Genomic DNA, 14,961 nt, shown 5'->3' with positions numbered 1-14,961 from the left:
TTTTACAATCGGTGCCTGAAAGGGGGCCATAAGTAAATTTTGATTAGTGATAATCACGTTAAGAGGTCCCCGACGAAACCCACATCACCGCATACAAAGATTTAACACATCATATATAAGAAAAGAGTTGCCAAGTTATAAGAAAAAAAAGGTGGTCAAGTTCCATACTTAACATAGCACTCAAATAAATTACAGGAAGAGAAAAATACAGTTTCATAAATATATGAATACAACACTACTGTTAAAACAAATATTCATCGGTAAATAGCGATAAATATAATTCATACATTATCAAACTAACGTTGACTACACAGAGTCATCCTATGTTCCCAATCCTAGGTTTCTTCTCCAGGTCACTCCTATGGTTACATCTTCCAGGTCCAGTATATGGAAACGTTTCAGTCACCTGTAGTCATCGCAAGTCATCCCAACAGAGATGACTAAATATTAACAACTACTATATTTTCATTTTTCTTTTAACTCTATTTGTACCACGAGCTAATTTTTTGGATCTCTTCGTAAACAGAAGGTAATGTAGACAGTCATGGCTTTTTACCCCTTATAAACCATATTGAGAAAAAAAAAACAGAACTAATCATCTTAAGATGGAGAGAAGGTGATGTAGAGTATAGGTGTTAAATAATATAACGCTTTACTCAAAACAAAATTGCTACAAAATTGTCTATTTATTATATGATTTTAGCGTAGTAATACTTTATAAATTTTAAAAAAAGTTATTTTTTGGATTATTATTGTTTTAAGTTAAGAAAAAGTTCAATATTCAATAGACAACGGTTGCACGTGAAAAAAAAGTTTCACATGTTTAGCATACGACAAGACCATTTTCTTACAATTCAAGAAACTTTTTGTCATTTTTTGCCGTAAGGGTTGACCATATAAAAAATTGTTTCAGACAAAAGTCTTAGGTAATGTTTAGAAGACTAACGACCACTTTAAACAGACCCGATACTTTTCCTATAAAAGGAATTATGAGTTTTTGTCTTCAAAACCTCATTTTTTCCTCCATCTGGGCCAATGGTTTGTGATATCAAAAAACTTTACTTACATAAGTGTAAGCCCTTATCAAAAGAATAGTAGGAACTTTAAATGAATTCAATATTTACTTAATAAAAAAGTTACAGCGATATTTTGCCTTTTCGATAAAGGCCCCCCACTTCCACCCCCATGGACCAATTTCGGCTGTTAACAAACTCGACCGAGATTTTAGGATGAGTTTTTTAAGGAACAATTTGAAAGTGATTGGCGCAAAATTACAGCAGTTATCGTGTCCACAAAAAAGTTAAATATATATATATATATATATATATATATATATTGAAATAATCTTAAGATAAAATATTATATTTTTTTTTTGGTTTTAATAACTTGTTTCAATCTGTCATTACAAAAAATTATATGTTTTTTCCTTATTTTCCTTTATTACATAATACAACAGGAAGAAAGGATATTTAATTCTTATTGAAATTGAAACATTAATATTTTATTGATGGGAGGGCATACTTAAGCCATTGCATTCACAACTGACTTAGAGAAACGTTTCGCATTAGACATTTATACAACTATCTGTTTTTTTGTTTTTTTTTTTTACAATACTAACATTAATTCGAGTGGCAGGTAATAATTTTTAAATGGTTGAATTATTTTTTTTAAAGTGAGCACAATTACAGCGTACTTATTTATTAATAAAAAGTTTTATGTTCTCTCCAGTTCATATTTAAGGTTTTTTCCTTGCATTACTGAGATGTTAACGTGTCTTTAAAAAGCCTTCGAGGTACAGCTGTGGGGGTGGAGCAACTTACGTGCAGGTGCACATAGCTAGCTAATAATTAGTCCTGTACTAAGGAATGTATACAAGAAACTGAAGCAGTTAACGCTTAGTAGTTCGTTAAAAACTTGACCTAAAAAGTGGTCGTTTTATCTTGTTTTTTTTTTTTTTAAGTTTTAATAATGAAGTATCTGTCTGATCCTTTATTATTATGTAGTTTTTTTTTTTTCATTTTCTTATATAGGCTTATGTAGGTAGGTCGAGAACAGTGGGAGGAGATTCAAATATTCGATTCATTTCTTACTTCATTAAAAGTTAGCTGTGTTCTGCAAGAGAAAGAAATATATTTAACACCTGTTTTCTCTTGCTATAAAAACAATTTAGTATTTTATTTTGGTGGTTTAAAAGTGATTATTTTACCCTACACCTTTTTCTAACACCTTTCTCTCTTTCTAATTTTTTTTGAAAATTTATTCCAGTGTGCACAAGTGATGAAAAATTACTAAATTAAAAAATAAACCTTAAAAAACTTTATTTGTTTTTTTTTTTAATATTTATCAAGTAAAATAATTTATTATACATTTTTTCTCCGACTCGTAAATAAAGATAGATAATTGTTGTGTTACCCACACACTCTTTTCACAATATTATCTTACACAAAAACTATTTTTTAAATTGTATTGAGAATAATTTAGGCGTACATTTTAAAAGTAAACTCTGTAATTGGTTGAAAGATGACTTTAAATAAGATTGTATTTTCCAGCCTAATTATTTTGTAATTATTTTCGAGTCATTGACTGAATTGCGTTCTGTCAAAGATAGCTTCGTGGATCGAGCAAGCAAAATTTGGTATTAATTATTTTTTTGAAATTTTCACTTAACAAAAAATGGAGCTTCATTATGTAAATAATTACAAAATTAAATTTTTACTTTCTCATTTTTATTGTAACAAGCGTTATATATATATATATATATATATATATAACGCATATATATATAACGCATACATATATAACGCATATATATATAACAAGTGCTTTATATATATATATATATATATATATATATATATAAATTATGAAATAAAGTTAAAATAAATTTAAATAAATAAATAAAATATTATATATATATATATATATATATATATATATAAAACGCTCGAATATGAGAAAGTGTAAAAATTTTATTTTGTAATTATCTTCAGAATGAAGCTCTATTTTTTCTTAAATGAAAAATTAGAAAAAAACAGTTAATACCAAATTTTGCCTGCTAGACCCATGAAGCTATCGTTGACAGAACGCAATTCAGTTTTTTTTTTGTTTTACATATATATATATATATAAAGCACTTGTTAAAATAAATATGAAAAAGTAATGTATACATTACAGTATATTATTATTATTATTCATTTTGGCCTTAAGAACAGTGTTTGAATTTGAATGTTTTATGATTTTGTGACCCAAAATCGTTTTCTCCTTCTTTTTCTCTTCCCAAAATCTCTTCATTCTTTGACTGCGTTACTCTTTTCTTTGTTCTGACCAATACAAACACACACACACACACACACACACACACACACACACATATATATATATATATATATATATATATACCCTACATACTATATAGCTTAAAAAAAATTATTTAAATTGACAACAATAACTTTATTTAATTTTAAAAAACAAAAAAAAAATTTCTTAGCACTGATCTCTGTGTAAGTAGGTAGTACTCGCCATTTCGTGTGGAGGTCCTGGGTTCGAATCTCGGTCAGGTATGGATCCTTTTCATACGCTAATGACTGTAGCTGTTGATGACTCCCGTTAAAGCCTAACAGGGCTAGGAACGGGAGAGGGTTAGAGACCGGAACGTCACTAGGCGGGTGTCTTCCCCTACAGGGTTGGGATGTAGCTGTTGATGCATCGTGGTTATGCCGATGATGGGTTGCTGCTGGTCGAGGGCAACTCGCGTGCCGAGATAAAGCTTAGAGCGGCACAGGCATGTAAGGTTCTCAGGTTGTGGAGTCTTCAGTATAATATGATTTTCAGTGCGGAAAAAACCACTATAATGTTACTTAAAGGTCGTCCAGCCGCGACCCGTCGCCCCGGATTGTGATGGACGGCCCTTCCGATTAGGTATGTTATCGAACAGAAGTATCTGGATGTTATCCTTGATGAGAGGCTTCAATTCAAGGGGCACCTTCAGTTTGTTGTAAAGAAGGCCACTGGTGCCTTCTTTGGAGTCCGTAGTCATTCATTCCGATTGGGGGTTGAATTATCGTACCATGTGTATTCTTTACAAAGGTGTCTGTGAGGCCATTATTTTGTAAGCTGCGCCCGTCTGAACTCATCGTCTACAATTTCAATGTTATAGCGATATTCTTTTGCGAGTCCAGCATCTTCTATTGTTAGCCGTTGTCGGTGGCTACAGAACTGTAGGCAGTCTCTCTAATCACCGGCATTAAACCCCTTGATATTCTAGCTACGGAACGTAGCAAGCGGTACACCTTCAAGAAGGTTATCTTCTTACTTTAGGGCGTATGTGAGAAATTGAAAACCAAGGGTCTCGCTCTTGGCAAGCTAGTTGGGACGATTTTTCTACAGGTCGATACACACATGGTATCTTTCCTAATATTAGGGATCTAAGAGCAATTAGTTGGGTTTCCCTCAATAGTATGCAACTCAATTCCTTTCAAGACATGGTGTCTTTAAGGATAGTTTGGTCAGGTTTGGTTTGGTTGATTCGGGCTTGTGCCCGGACTGTAGAGTCGATGACACCACGGAACATGTCCTTTATGTCTGTCCCCGGTACGAGGCTGAGCGTACCAGAGTTGTTAGGGAATTCGAGAGAGTGGATTCATTCTTTGATCTGCGGGTCAATTGGAAGACTCGTAGAAACTGGACTATTCTGGCTGGCTTCCTCTGTTTCCTGGCCCTGAACAGAGCGACTGAAGGGGTATAGTATAATAGCGCCCCGGGTGGCTAGGGATCGCCTGGGCAGTTTGATTGGCCGGAGGTATGCGCAATAGCATCGAGCTACGGTTAGATAGTATTAGTGGTGATTATTTTGATTGTTCAGCTGTCGGTGGAACGGCGACTGTACTGCTGAGGGCATGAGTTACCATGCAGCCTTGAGGTGTAGCGGCGTTTTGACGAGGGCAGTTTTAAATGAACCCCGACACTGTCGGCGGGATGGTGACTGCACTGCCGAGGGCATGGATCCCATGTAGTCGTGAGGTGTAACGGTATTTCGACGACAGTTGAAAGCAAATAAATATCACGCGGGGCTGTGCGATGAAGCTGAGTGGGAGTAGTAGGTCTGTCTGCCTTTCCCTTTTAGACCAGACCGGAGTCTGTAAATTAACATAAGTCTGTGGTATGAACTAAAGTTGAGTTCGTTAAGAGCATTGGGACTAAATTTCGTTGTTGTGAACAACATTTTTTGGTGTTATGTTGTTGTTAAATTGGCCTCAAATCTCGTGATATTTACTAGAAATTGGCTCAATAAAAGTGGAACTAGGCGCGGGATTCATTCTTCCGCGAACTCGGTTACCTAGTTCAGATGGAAACGATGTAGGACATTCAAGAGGTCCAGACGAGACTTACAGCGAAGGCAAAAGCTGAGTTTCATAAATCACCGATGTAAATGTCTACGGAGGCATTTACATCGGTGGCATCCCAACGAGGCCAGGCTTATTACTATGAGATGTAGTCAGAGGGCAAAAGACGACTCCCGTTAAAGCCCATCAGGGCTAGGAACGGGAGGGGGTGGCAAGGCGATCGGAACCATCACAAGGCGGGTGTCTTCCCCTACGGGATTGGGATGTAGCCGTTGATGCCTACTCTTCCATAAAAAAAAAATAAAATTTTAAGTAATGAAGATTAATGCAAATAGAATTTTAATAAGTTTCATGAAAATAATTTTTAGATTTAAAACCGAATTTTATCCATTATTTAGAGGAAATAGTTTTTTTTTTTAGTGATTTCAATATGAAGACTCTTTTAGTAAAATATTTAAAGAATTTTATTATAGCGTTAATACATATACCTTTTACATATTAATTTAAAAATTAAAGAAAATGTTGAAACAATATTCATATGATTTATTTTTATTAATTTAAAAAAAAATTGAATGGGTTTCCCTAATTCCTAAAAATTAATAGATAAGAAATGATAAAAATACCCGGTTATTCATTTCTTTCAATAAATTTTACATGTAGGCCTAAAAAAAAAAATAATAATTACAATAAATTATATAAAATTTATTGTTTAACGAATAATAAAATTTTGCCATAAATAAATTTATAAAACAATTTTATTATTAAAATTCATATATTAACACTATCTTAAATCTTAATTATAATTAATAATCAAAGTGGATATCCTCGTTTCTTATGTTAAAACTGCGGTTGTAAATCATTGGTTTAGAAAAGTTATGTATGCGATGTAGAACACGGTTTAACTATATAAACTTCTCTTCATCACTTATTTTTTATAAGTAACTTTTGTTTAAAGTAATTTTAAAATAAATAAGTTTAGTTAATTAAGTTATATAAAAAGAAAATATTATAATAATTATATGAATAACAGACTAATTATGTAATCTACACAAATCATCTCATAACTTCTTTTTCTATATTATATTTTATTAAAATATATTGTCCAATAATAATACTAATAATAATGAATTAAATCGTATTAATATTATTATTAATAATAAGTAAAAAGTCAAATAAATTATAGATCAGAATGATAACAATAATTAAATATTATAATAATAAGCGGTTAAAGATATAAACAGAAGTGTTATGCAGTAACAAGTAGGAAAGCAGGTGTAGAGTTAATTGTGGTCTGTTTCATAGTAGCAAGTGTGAAGCAGTGGTGGTGACTTGTGTTTAAGAGTTGTTTGTTGTAGAGGTTGTAGTTGTGTTGCTGTTAAACCCTCTGGCGAGATGTGATGAAATTAATACTCACAATGTAATTCCGGTATAATTGTATTAATTAATGGTGTCTTGGGTCTAGGTTATGTGTTGTGTTGTTACATTATGGCATTATAGTTTGCGTTGTAAAACCAGTAGACCGAAAATTAATCTCAACATGTATGCTTCAGGCAATTGGCAACTAGTGCAAAATATACTCCCATATATTTCCTGGTTGTTTTAAATCATTTTTTTTTCTTTAATATTAATACATAGCCTATACTTAAGTATTGTTTTTATTATATTTGAATAAATAATACATTTTTTGAACTTTTATAATTTTTTTTCTAATTAAAAAAGATTTTCTGTTATTATACGATTACAAGCAGGGAAATAAAATATTGCTGAACTGTTCCAAAATACAAAAATGTGTTCTGCAAAACTAATTTTCGAATCCTTTATTACCTTTACAAACTTATTTTCTAGTATTTCTTTTTTTTACTACTTTATTTTTAAATATAAATAATTTAAAATATTCTGGAATGATTTGTTAAACCAGCAAAACTCTTCAAAAAATTAGCAGAAATTCATTTCTGTGCTAATAAATTTTTTTATCTCAAATTAAAATTTACAATCAGTTACATTATTAATAAACCATAAGTAAATATAATCACATACAGAGAGGCTTTCAACGAAGCTTCTCAAAATTACATATTAATATACTTTTGTAAAAACATTTTCATAAAAATTCATTAATTTAGCAATTTAATTTGTATAAATATATATACACGAACAATTTACTTTTTAATCACGTGAAAAAGGTTGATATTTATTTCCTTCTCTATAACTTCTCTTTAAAATAATAATAATTTTTATATTAATTTAGTTTCAGTATTCCAATATTTTGACGAGTGCTAAGGTTTTTTGGGAGGCTAAATTAATTTTGGGCAAAATATGATGAACATTTAAGAGATATTCATTACTTGACTACAAAAACTAAAATATGAATTGGCAAAGGCTTTACGATATTCTACTGCAGGTTGAAAAATAATAAATTCTAAGAAGTAAATTTTTATACAGCTTCAGAAATAAAATGATTAAAACTAATAACGGATGCACTATTAACTGATACTATTTTCAAAATTCATTAAAATATTTGTTATGCATTACCAAATGCTATTTTATTTAATTTATAAAATGAATGAATAAAAAAATCATAATAAAAAATTGGTAACTTGAGACGGTTACTACCAGAAGAACAAGAAGGAGTATATCACCCTTCCTTCCTTCCTTACCACTAGCTTGATACCATTTACTGGCAAAAATGTATTTCTATTTATCTTTGCTGCAATCTCTCTCTAAAACTGAGAAGAAACCAGGAGAAGACCCACGAGAGAAGTTATTTCTCAGCACAATAATTCAATAGTAACGATAAATATTCACAGCAAATTCGGAAAAACGGAAAATTAGATCTGGTTCAATACAGACTACTCCAGGAAATCTCTACCAATCTTTACATACACATCTATATAAATAAAAATGTAAATATTCGTTTGTTCAAAATCTTAAATGTCCAAAATTTCTTAACCGATTATTTTAAAATTTTGGCACAACGTTGTATTCGATAAGCGCGTGCTTTTATATACCTAAGATGTCACACCTGTGATAGGTAAGAACATATTTTTATTATTTTTTTTGAAAAACAGCGCTATCTATTGGACGTAAAAGCAACACGCGCTATACTAAATATTTTAGGATTCCATTTCAATGTTTCCGATATGTGTATCCGCTATAGACTAAAAAACTACTGGACCGATTTATGCACGGGGAAAAAGGGAGGAAGGCAGAAAATCGGAAAAGGTATAAGGGAAGAAGGAGAAAATGTAAAAAAGGGGGAAATGGAGAAAAAATAAATGGAAGTGGGAAAAGAGAAAAAAGGGAAAAGGAAACAAGGAAAAGAAAAATGGGGGAAGTAAAGGGAACGGGGAAGGAAAATGGGAAATAGGGAAAGGGAATATGGTAAAGATGAAAATGGTAAAAAGAACGGGAAAAGGGGGAAAAGGAAAAAAAAGGGAAAAGAAAAAGGGGAAGAAGTTAAGAGGGAAATGGAAAAGGAGAAAAGAGATAAAGGATAAAAGGAAAAAAGAGAAAGCTTAAATTTTGTGAAGGTCCATAATGTTCATTTTGTTAATGTTTTATCAAACTTTCAATAGTGTTAATTTAAGCTATATATATATACTCAAATCTAGCAATAATGAAGCATTGCCGGGTCTGCTAGTTTTTTAATAATTTTATTTCAATAATAACTACAATAATGAAAATGTCAAATCAACAGGTCAGAATATAAAGTTAATAATTTTTTTATTTTGTTGGATGCCTGTATTACATTGAACTATTATTAAGGTAAGAATTGTATTAGTACAAATATGAAATTAATTGGTTTAAACATTCATAAATTTAATTTTTTTCAAACGAATAAAACCATATATTTAAGGGGTTGTGACCTTTATTTTCAAAAGTCATTAGAGCTGTAAATCCTTATTATATAGACATATAAATTTTGTATTTTTTTTTTTTTGTTGCTGGTCTGTTATGAAAAGGAAAAAAAATTTCTTTTTATTTTTCTATCCCTTAATTTTCCTCCATTGTTCTTTCATGCGTTCGGAGAAGGCTTCTCTCTTTCTCTGGCCATTTATTCTCTTTTGATGTTCTTTGGTGTTTTTCTTCTTTAATGTTTTTTTTATAGTTGTTTCTGTCAAATATTACGTCTTTTTTAACTCCTATTTTTTTTTTTTTTTTTTGTTTATTCTCCATAAATATCTTGGACAATTTCTCTACTTTAACAAAAAACAAATGTTATGTATTTTTTAGTTGATCTTTTTTTTAATCCATTCTCTGAAAATAGCTATAGAAAGTAACCCTATTTTCCTAATGTCATCTTTAATCTTCGGAAAAAGGTTGTACAGTAGAAAATTTGATCTTATCCGATAAATCCCATCTCTTTAACAATTGAATCGAATATTAACAATATGGATTTCCTTAGATCTCTTCTTTCTTTCTTTCTTTTCTTAATCTTCTCTTGTACCTTTACATCTAATTCAAAGTAATGTTTCTGAGTCGTAAAACGTTTCTGGTTTTACTACTGCGTTACAGTATTGGTTTTTTTTAAGGTAAATAATACCTACAAGTTAGATTTTTACGAATTCCAATTTTTTCACTTACAAGGTACAAAATTTATGGTTGAAAATTCAACAAGACAATAAAAGTTTTGAGTGATAAATGGTATAATTTCCGGCTAAGCTGTTTTTTATAATAAATTAAAATTGCTATTTTCTTAATTATTTTACATACATTTACATTGTTCTTTATATTTTTTAATAAATTTATAAGAAACTAATAAATTTTTGTTAATTTTTGAAAATAAATAAAATATATTTATGATGTATTAGCTTCAATAAGTGTTTAATTAGTCATGGTAAAAGTGGTATCGTCTATCAACTAATTTAGTAAATTATTCGTAATTCATTAAATTAATAACTTTGATATTATTTAAATTATAAAAGTATATCAATTTAATAAATTTATAAGGAAGTAATAATACATTTTTTGTTAATTTTTAAAATAAATAATATGCTAATGTTATATATTTATGACGTATTAGTTTCAATAAGTGTTAAATTAAGTCATGGTAGAAGTGGTGTCGTATATCAAACAATTTGGTAAATTATTCGTAATTTGCTTGAATATTTTTTTAAATTATTGTAACGTGCATCAACTGCACACGAATAGACTATATCTCGCTAGAAAAAAAAATTATATATATATATATATATAATTTTTTTTAATGTGATTTATACGTGTTAATTACCAATAACCGAAACTGTGATCTACCTGACACAAAAAAATCACACTATAAAATGACATAAATTCCTCTTCTCAAGAATAACAAAAATCTTATAAGCTTTAGTAACAAAAGAAAAGAGAAAAGAGAGGTATCCCGGTTATTTTCTTACTGATTGTACAAACATACTAGTGTACAAAGTATAGTTAAATACAAGCGATATTCAGCCCAATAAGAAACAACTTCATTCAGTTCATCACAAGTTCATAACTGTCACATGGATCTTATTTTTTTTAAATATTCAGTAAATTGTGTAAAGCACCAAATTAACTTTTTATTTTACGTTTTCTGAAAATTTTAAAAATGAAGACAAGAAATTCATTACATTGCAAGTTGTAAGAATATAATTTCAGAAGTAATTTTTCTAGCTATTTAAAAAGTAGATAAGAGTATTTTTTAATTTTACCGATAATAAATTTTAGTACCAACGTTAGCTTCTAAGTAATGCACTAAGGTAACAAAATAAAGCTATTCTCAATATTTAGCCGTAACTATACGATACCATTTATTAAACTTTAAACTCATCGGAAAAAATAGAGCACAACTAATGAAATAATGGCAACGAGTTCTTCTCACACTATGATATTATTTCTCACTATTTTTTTTCAGTCTAAGAAATAAATATAAGAATCTATTGTTATATACAATATTATTGTACGTTGTATTTTATATAAATAAATAATTTCAAAAATGTCTACTTATGTTTTACTTGTTTGTTTGTATAATACGTGTACTTACAGTAGACAAAAGTCTGGTAATTAATTTCCCAAAAAAATAAAAAATAAAAAAAATAATGTAATACTAACAAATAAATAATATAATCAATAAGGGAAAAATCTAATTATTATTTTAAAGAAGGTAATAAAAACGATAGAATTTGAATTCCACTGAATTATCCCTTTCATTATTCTCTTTTTCTGTAAGTAGTGTTTTGAGTATTTTGTAATTTTACAGTTTTTCTTTCTATAAAAGAAAAAATCTATGAAAGATCGTTTTACTATAAAGTGGTAAACTATAGTGTAACAATTAAAATACAGTTTATTAATAATAAACTTTAAGTTTTTTGGACATAAATATAATATTTTAATTTTTTTCATATCGTATATTTAAAATACAAAGAAAAACCAACGCGTAAAACATAAAAAATAGCACTTTAAACCTCCTTAATATTTCTTACTATGATTTGCAGTAACAAATCACAAATAATATGAAAGATAAATCTAACAGTTTACTCGCTTTTGATGGGCTTTTGAGACTTGAGTTTGATGGGGACGTTGAACTTGTTGCATATGCAGATGATTTGGCCCTCCCCGTGGCCGGACATACTGAAACAGAAGTAACAATACTGAACGGACATACTGAAACAGAAGCCAATAATGCGGTCCGGCGAATAAGTTGGCTTGAGGTGGGAGGTCCACAGTTAGCACCTAATAAAACCTCCGTAGTAGTGTTGGTCGGCAGAAGAAGACTGCGATAAATGCAAATTAATGTTGCTGGGACCAGTATCCCCACGTCGGGGTGCGTTAAGTACCTCAGCGTGTGATTGGAGAGGAACGGAAACTACAACGTCCACCTTAAGCAGACCTTGGCACGTGCTGAGGCAGTTGTTGATAATCTCGGTAAGCTTATCCGTAACCACAGAGGTCCTCGCGCTTCTAGACGACGTATATTACTGACGGTGGCTTCTTTTATCATATTTTATGCCGTCCCTGCGTGAGTAGAGGCCCTTGAAAAAAAAAGGAATGTAGATAAAATATCATCGCTTCAAAGATGTGCTGCGTTGAACATTACGGCCGCATATCGCACGGATTCGTGAAACGCTATTGAGGTCACCTCCGGGATTCCCCCGGTGCGGCTGCGTGCATTGATGCTCCGGCGGGCTTATCTTGGTATGACTAAGACCGAGGCTAATTACTTCTGGCCGAGTGGCAGGAGGCCTGGAACGCCTCACCTACTTGTGTATGGACGCGTAAATTAATTCTGAGAATAGTTGTATAGATGCAGAGACGACTGGGTGAGGTAGGTTTCTATAAAACGCAGCTCCTTTCTGGACATGGCGAGTTTGAAGCCTACCTGCATCGATTTGGCAGGAGAGCGTCTCCTCTATGCAGGTACTGCGATCCACACACCATCTATCAGTGCCAGCGGTGGGATGTGATCAGACAAGATGTCGGATTATGCTGGCTTTCTCCAAGAAACAGTTCGATACATGTTGACAGGAAGAGGACATTTGGACAAGGTAGTACACCTAGCAACTAGTATCCTGAAAACTAAAGCGAGAGAAGCTAGAGAATGGGATAGAGCCTGATTTAGGACCCAGATCAGTAAGAGGACCGAAGATTACCCAGCAAGGAATCAGATTTCCATACAAAAGACCTGAGATGAAAGAAGAAGAAAGTGACTTGAAGGTGAAGGGGCGAAGGACAGCCTCCTGCGGAGACGTCGTGCGTCTGCACTTGTGCGGATGGGCGACGGTGATGGAGCACGTGGACTCTGGATCCCTGGACCCTAAAGGCCCTCCTGGGTCCGCGCAATGCTTAAACTGCAGGACCGACCCCGGAGGAGGAGAAACTGTGAGATAGGAGTTTTAGTCGGCAGGGTGCGGGTACACATAAACTTTTAATACATCTAGCCGAACCCGTGCGAGTCCGACTTCCCCCATTTATGGGCGGTGCGTAAACGGCATTTCTCAGACTCATCAATAACAAAAGAGAAGAAAGTATTTTAATTTACTTTAAAAAAGTATTTTAATATATTAAAATAATATTTTACATTAAAATATTTAATTTTGCATAATTTAGATCTAGTAATCAGCTTTATTTTGTATAAAAAATTCCCTTTTATTTCCTTTTAACTTTTATTTCTTTCCATTTTTTACTGCCTCTGATTTTGAATCTATTACTTGTAATTTTTCCATTACTTTTTTATTATTTATAATATTATCACTTTAACAATAAAAATTGTCTTCAACTTACGATATTTTTACGTTTACCTTATTTAATTCATAAATAATAATAGTGTTAAACAATTATTCCTATTATTTATTTATGTGTTTTCATTTTGTATAAAAGAACAGTAAAGCCTTAGTATATCACACAATAATAACAAGTCACACAAATTATATTATCATAATAATAATATTCGTGCTTTTATTGAATAAACTACGAGTATGTAAAATATCCAATATAAAGACAAACAAATTTCGAGCAGCAAAATAGAGTCCTTATAAACCATATAAAATATTTTACTTATGTAACCGGTTATGGGTGAATTGAGTTTAAGAAATGTGCGTCCAGTATTAACTTAACCGAAAATTTAACTGATAAAATAGAAGACAAAATCAATTCTTCGGTTATTTAATTAATAGGTACATTACAAGAAGAAAGAACCAACAATTTAATAATTTATTAATAAGTAAAAAAGAACAAACTATTTCGGTTTACAGACTATCAAAGTACTTCCCAGCATATTTACAATAACTTAAAATCTTCTAATTTTCTCCACTTAAATAAAATAAATTCTACAATTAATTGTAATCGAGTGCTTTAATCAGACTATAACGGTACTGCTAAGCGTATTTAATAACGACTTTAAATCATCTATTTTTCCCCATTTAAAACTTCCTTTAATGATTAGCGTCAAAATACTTCTTTAAACCGATATAATAACATAATAACTGGATTATTATAGTATAAAATTTATCGCTTTTATATGCAGAGCAATTACCTTATTAAATCAAATGTTTTATAAAAAAAAGTTTATTAAAAGTATCTGAAAAAAAATAAGTGTAAAAAAAAACATGTTTGTATTGATGTATTTTTACTTTAATTAGTAATTTAAATAAAAATGGGTGAAATGACTTCAGTAACAGTATAAATAGAATTCTCGTAAAATATAATAACTAAATTAAATTATACCGAAGTTTGGGTAAAGCAGATTTATTATTAAAAGAAAATAATAATTATGCGACATAAAATAAACGATTTGGATTGAAAACGACGATAAGGTATATGAAAGAGGCGAAAAATAATGGTAGATTTGTAAGCTGTCATTTTGTTAGTAATATAAAATTTAAATTCTAGCTTTTAACATTATTAAAGAATAGTAAATATTTCCAAAGTGATGTTTTAAATGTTTTCATTTACGTACATATTATAACATTCCAGTTTTGAAAAATAAAAGAAATTATCCTATTTACGTTTAAAAATACCCTTGTATATGCAGTATATAAACTAAGTTAAATCTGTCAATGTAATATTACAAAACACACACACACACACACACACACACACACACACACACACACACACACACACACACACACACACACACACACACACACACGTACAAAATCTAATA

At 30.8% G+C, this 14,961-nt stretch overlaps 1 protein-coding gene across 2 annotated transcripts in view; it reads right to left on the bottom strand.

Moving 5' to 3' along the window:
* LOC142328725 (heat shock-related 70 kDa protein 2-like) overlaps window positions 1-14,961 on the bottom strand; it is a 342,140-nt gene that overhangs the window by 276,749 nt on the left and 50,430 nt on the right. The window lies entirely within an intron of this gene.

Source organism: Lycorma delicatula, chromosome 8 (genome assembly GCF_047948215.1).
Source record: "Lycorma delicatula isolate Av1 chromosome 8, ASM4794821v1, whole genome shotgun sequence".
In the NCBI taxonomy this organism is placed as follows: domain Eukaryota; kingdom Metazoa; phylum Arthropoda; class Insecta; order Hemiptera; family Fulgoridae; genus Lycorma; species Lycorma delicatula.
This window is presented reverse-complemented; position numbering and strand designations above follow the sequence as displayed.